The sequence below is a fragment of the Podarcis cretensis genome, assembly GCF_951804945.1.
Source record: "Podarcis cretensis genome assembly, chromosome: 5".
Lineage (NCBI taxonomy): Eukaryota > Metazoa > Chordata > Lepidosauria > Squamata > Lacertidae > Podarcis > Podarcis cretensis.
The window spans coordinates 53,260,880-53,266,843 of NC_137174.1; the positions used below are offsets into that span (position 1 = coordinate 53,260,880).

Here is a 5,964-nt window from a genome sequence, read left to right on the forward strand (position 1 = left end):
TCTGGTATGCAAGCTGAGACCCTATCTGCCCACAGACTGTCTTGCCAGAGTAGTGCATGCTCTAGTTATCTCTCACTTGGACTACTGCAATGCACTAGTCCAAGCAATGCAAAGGGCTACCTTTGAAGGTGACCTGGAAACTACAACTAATCCAGAATGCAGCAGCTAGACTAGTGACTGGGAACGGCCGCAGAGACCACATAACACCGGTCCTGAGAGATCTGCATTGGCTCCCAGTATGTTTCTGAGCACAATTCAAAGTGTTGGTGCTGACCTTTAAAGCCCTAAATGGCCTCGGTCCTGTATATCTGAAGGAGCACCTCCACCCCCATTGTTCAGCCCGGACACTGAGATCCAGCACCGAGGGCCTTCTGGCAGCTCCAACATTGCGAGAAGTAAGGTTACAGGGAACCAGACAGAGGGCCTTCTTGGTAGTGGTGCCCGCCTTGTGGAATGCCCTCCCATCAGATGTCGAGGAAATAAGCAGCTATCCTATTTTTAAAAGACATCTGAAGGCAGCCCTGTTTAGGGAAGTTTTTAATATTTAATGCTGTATTGTTTTTAACACTCAATTGGCAGCCGCCCAGAGTGACTGGGGAAACTCAGCCAGATGCGTGGGGTATATAATTATAATTATTATTATTACACCCAACACCAAAAATGGATTTCAAAAAATCATGTAATATAAAATATTCTGCAATATACATAATAAATGGAAGCAGTAAAAATAATTATTGTAAGCTACATAATTAACATAAAGAACGACAGCCCATCATCCTCCAGATAACCAATGAAAAATGCATGCGTTGTTATTTTATTGGGGGATTATTTTGATATCACTGCAACTGTTGATATCACTGCAACTGTTATTGGCCTTCCTTTGTCTCCTTTGCTTTTTTGCTGTTTGCCAGATACTTGTTTTCCCCACAGGCACACACACTCAAATTGTAGCTTAAGGCCAAGGTCTTCCAGAGAAAGATTATATGTCAGCGGCTACTGCGTTTCACAAGCTTTGGTTTGGGCACATAAAAGTTCCAGCTATTATTTTGACCGCAAGGGTGGCACCATGCAGAATTTTTCTTCTGGGGAAGGAGCTGGATAAGAGGCTGGATATGTAACAGCAGGTGGTTGTGTGATGTGGTACTGCTCATTGAACTGCAAATAAGCCCTCAGGTCACAACAAAATTGTATCGTGTAGAGAGAGAGAGAGATACAGTGGAGCAGAAGGGGAGACTTGGAAATCACTCAGCCTTGCAGAGAGCTTGACAGGACAGGCTCATATTATTGCTGAGAGACTTGGTGGTGCCATTGCCACGACCCTGTGCAGCGCACATCCCTTTTTGACATGGAAGAATAATGCATATTGTCGTGGAGATGTCAGTATGTTTTCTGAAATGGCGTGCCCTGATGCAGCTGTGTGTAAGTGTAATACAGCTGCTTGGAAAGGAGATGGAGGTATGGAAGCCCAAATCTACTTTTGGAAGTATGGGAGACTATATCCATGCAGCTGCTCCTTATACTATTCTGCATAATACTTGTTCGGTTGACAAAGCTACATGTCCGCAGCCCAATGGAAGGGAAAGACTGTAGTTCAGTCAAGGAAGGCCCATAAGTCAGCAATAGAACATCTGCTTTGCATATGGAAGGTTCCAGTTTCAATCTCCAACATCTCTAGGTAGGGCTAGGAGAGACTGATTGGTTGGTTGGTTGTATTTACTGTATATCCCTCCTTTTCCTCCAAGGAGCTCAAGGTAGAGCACATGGTTTTCTATGACCCCTCCCCCTTTTTTTAGGTCCTCAACATGGTATTTTATTTTTTTCATATAAACTATGCCATAAACTCATATGGAATTGGTTCCAGCAGCTCTGGCTCCTTGCCGTTGTTTCTCACAAAGTGAGCTTCTCTAGGAGGAGCAGGCTGGCGTTTTCGTTCAAACCAAATTCCCTTTTCCTTTCCTTCATTTTTCTTTCATTTTCTTTCACACGCCGCAAGAAGCTGTCTCTGCTCTTTGAGTGCTTAATATGCTCAATTCTCACACTGATTCTCTTGGCCAGAATCTTGCCCTTAACCTTCTTGTTCACAACAATGCCCACAGCATGCTGGGTAATGTTGTATACCCTTCCTGTCTTGCCATGGTAACATTTGTGGGGCATGCCTTTCTGAATTGTGCCCATGCCCTTTATGTCAACAATATCACCCTTCTTATAGATGTGCATGTGGGTGGTGAGAGGGACCACATCATGTTTGCAAAAGGGTCTTGAGAACATGTAACGTGTTCCCCTCCTCTTCCCCTTGGTGTTGGTCATCTTGATAGATTACTGTAAGATGGTGTCCAAGGCCGAAAAACCTCTACGACCCATTTTATTCTCACCTTGTGAGATAGGTCTGGCTGAGAAGTAGTAACTGGCCCTGTCACTCAGTGCCTGACACTCTAGACAGTCACTGCCAGTCAGTGTAGAGAGAACTGAGTTAGATGGGCCAGTGGTCTGATTCAGGGTTCATCCACACTTCCGCTTGTCCCATGCCAAGAGGTTTTCCGCTTGTACCACCAGGAAAACTCACCGAATTAGAACAAATGTCAATCTACAGGAAACCCGAGGGACATTTGTTCCGATTTAGCAGTAAACAGTGGGTTTTCACAGGAGAAAGTGGTGGGGCAAGTTGAAGCATGGGTGAGCCCTCAGCAGAAAGCAGCTTCCTGTGTTCCTGTATTCCAACTGATAGATTGGGTTGGGGAGTCACGCATGAAGGACCCATCCCAGTCAGTCAGGAATACATGTGACAGAGTTTCCTTCCTCAGCCCTACTTGGACTGAGGTGTTGTTTTGAAAGGAATATTTATGGACTGTAGCCCACGTACCCAGTAATCTGTGAAATCTAGAATGGGGTTCATTAGTGGAGATTTAAACTGGTAAGCTCTGCTATTAGTACATAATGTTCCAAAGCAAACAGAGCAGAAGAAGAAGAGCACGTCTAAGCTATGTCTAATCAGCTCTCCATGTAAACTTTACCTTTTTTTATCCTTGATGTGAACACCTTCTGTACAGTGATCTACAGCAGCCCAGCACTGTGATAAACTATCATACACTTTACAGAATTTACAGACTCTTACACCTTCAAATAAACCACCTTTTTTTTTTGTTGAAAAAGTAAAACTTGAGGTTGTATGTCACACATCAAAAAAAAAAAATGAGCCACTTGCTCCTGCCTAAATTATTTATCGGAAAAAGAAAAGTCAATTTCATTTCATGACGTCAGCAGAACACCAAGGGAAAGCTGCAAATTATGAATAGACTATTGATCTATATGTCAGAAATATGCTGGAAACGTAAGACTGATATCTGGCACACAGTTCACGTAGACTCTAAGCACAGGTCTTGACAGGGAAAAGTGCACAACTGTACAAAGGACGTCAAACATCTAACATGGAGACAGGCCTATAGTGTAGGGCACAGTTGGATGACATAATTGTTGTGCAGAAGAGCTGAAGTTTCAATGGCAAAACAGGCCATACCAGGTTCAGTCCCTAAACATATTTCTCTATGGGGAGGAAGCATGGGTGTAGCCAGGATTTTTGTTGGTGGGGCAGGCTTTTTTTGGGGGGAGAGGTTTTTTGAGGGGCAGAACCTCAGATTTGTATTGATTTTTATTGACTTGGAGGGCAGCTGCTCCCCTCCTTGGCTATGCCCATGGAAGGAAGCATGGTTAAGTGTACCTGATCTCAAATTCAATTCTAGGCATCTCCAGCTGAAATAATTAGGCAACACGTGACGGAGACCCACTGCTAGTCAGAGTAGACAATATGGGGATAGATGAACAAATAGCCCGACCTGTTCTAAAACAACTTCCTAAATATTCATACTTAGCAAATAAGGAAAAGATGTCTCCTTCAGTGATTCCAAAGAGATGTCAGCTAAACCAGCCTTCCTCAACCTAGGCCCTCCAGATGTTTTTTGCCTACAAGGCCCATGATCCCTAGCTAGCAAGACCAGTGGTCAGGAATGATGGGAACTGTAGTCTCAAAACATCTAGAGGGCCACGGTTGAGGAAGCCTGAGCTAAAGTAACTCCAAAGCACCCATAATAGTCCACATCATCCTATCGTAAGTGGTTCACTCAGCTATTCCTTTAAAAACAATGGGCAAACTATATCAAGCTGTAGAGCTCATGGGATGCTGTTTTCTCTGTGGAGCCATTTCAACTTAATGTCTTCATTAACTCCTTGATAGCTGCTTTTGGGTTTATAGTAGTCTTAGTGTGCTAGAAATTCTGCTTCCTCATCAGCTCAGAAAATAAAACTGAACAGGGTGGTTAACAATCACCATGAGGCAAACGTGTCATCTGTACTGTAGCCTCAGTTTCCCAAGCATGTTACACCACGATCTATCTTGGGGAGGGGGGCAACATCTGTGCACCCAGCCATTACCTTTCAACTTTTAGTTTTCCAACATCAGGAGCATCTATAGTTTTCAAACAGATAGCTAGGTAAATAGATAAATAAATAATTATCTCCCTTGAGTGTCTATAGTTTTAAAATAGATACTTATTTCTATTTTCCCCTTTTTAATACTCTTCTTGTGTGCGTTGTGTTGTTTTGAGGAATTGGAGTGCTGCCATCGTTTCTGCTCTCCAAAGCACTTCTGCTTCCTCCTTTCAAGACTAAATTCAAGTTTAAATCATTTCTCCTTCACTTCACTTCACTTCAATTAAGAAAGATGGCAGTGAGTCGTGAGGGAGCCTCACTCTTTACTCATGGAGGCCAGATTCAGCTTGTCTTCTCAGTGAAGGAGCAGCTAATAAGTTTTTAGACGTTTGAGGAGGAACAGCAGTGTCCAGAGATTAGTGATCAGTAAGAAAACACTTTTTCTTTCTTTCTTTTTTGAACCAAACATTTCCTTTAATAATATGTTTAAATGGTTCAATAATCCATTTATTTATTTATTTTAGAGTTTTCCACAATCACTTCTCTCATGCGTTTCCTGCTGATATTGCCATTCTGCTCTTCTCTAGCAGCTGTTTACAAGAGTTGCCTTTTTGTTGCTGGTCAGAATGACTCGTAATTAATTATATCTCTTCCATTTATCCTGCACTGCTAAGCATATATTGACTTGCTCCTTATGTTTTGACCCCATTAGTGCTCCTATTTCTTTTTCTGTGCAGCAGAGGCCAAATTTGGAGGTCCCATCAGGCTACCTGCCATCTCTTCTATAACAGGCTTCCTCAACCTCAGCCCTCCAGACTATAATTCCCAGCATCGCTGACCACTGGTCCTGCTAGCTAGGGATCATGGGAGTTATAGGCCAAAAACATCTGGAGGGCCGAAATTGAGGAAGCCTGTTCTATAAGGCCATGGGCTCACTTAAGAGGGTGTAAAGTGCAAGAGGGGTGGCCTTTGAATAGAGTTACCAAACAGATAAAGCCTGCCGTGTTGTGCGCACACTCACGGGAGTAAGCTCGTATGAACATAGTGAAACATACCAGTCCACTTTCTCCAACCTAACTCCAACCCTCTAGACGTTGTTAGGATGCCCAACACCCACCAGCCCCAGCAAGCCTAACCAATGATATAGGATTGTAGGAGCTGCAACAGGAGACACCAGGAGGCATCATGTTGAGTAATGGTGTCATAAGCAAGCAAGCCTTGGATTCAGTTTTATGAGCAAAGAAGGCAAAATTTTGTCAGGCATCAGATCATAAGAGCCCTGCTGGACCAGATCAAAGACCCATCTAGTCCATCATCCTTTTCTCACAGTGGCCAACCAGATGCCTATGGGAAGTCCTCAGTGTAGCATACTGCCTCTGACAATTGTGGCAGAACAGCACTATCATAGCAAGTAGCCACTGGAAGCTTTATTCTCCAGGTGTTATTTTTTCATTGCTGCAGCAGACATTTGCTCACCTGCCAGACCTCTTCTATCTGTAGAGCTTAAAAAGGCACAAGTATCCTGTTCTTTCTTAAGCAGAG

The 5,964-nt window shown here is 43.4% G+C and overlaps 1 pseudogene across 1 annotated transcript; it reads right to left on the minus strand.

Moving 5' to 3' along the window:
* Window positions 1-1,784: 1,784 nt before the first annotated feature.
* LOC307216104 (large ribosomal subunit protein eL21 pseudogene) lies at window positions 1,785-2,341 on the minus strand (annotated as a pseudogene). The gene has a single exon. The product of its transcript is annotated as a large ribosomal subunit protein eL21 pseudogene (transcript).
* Window positions 2,342-5,964: the final 3,623 nt, after the last annotated feature.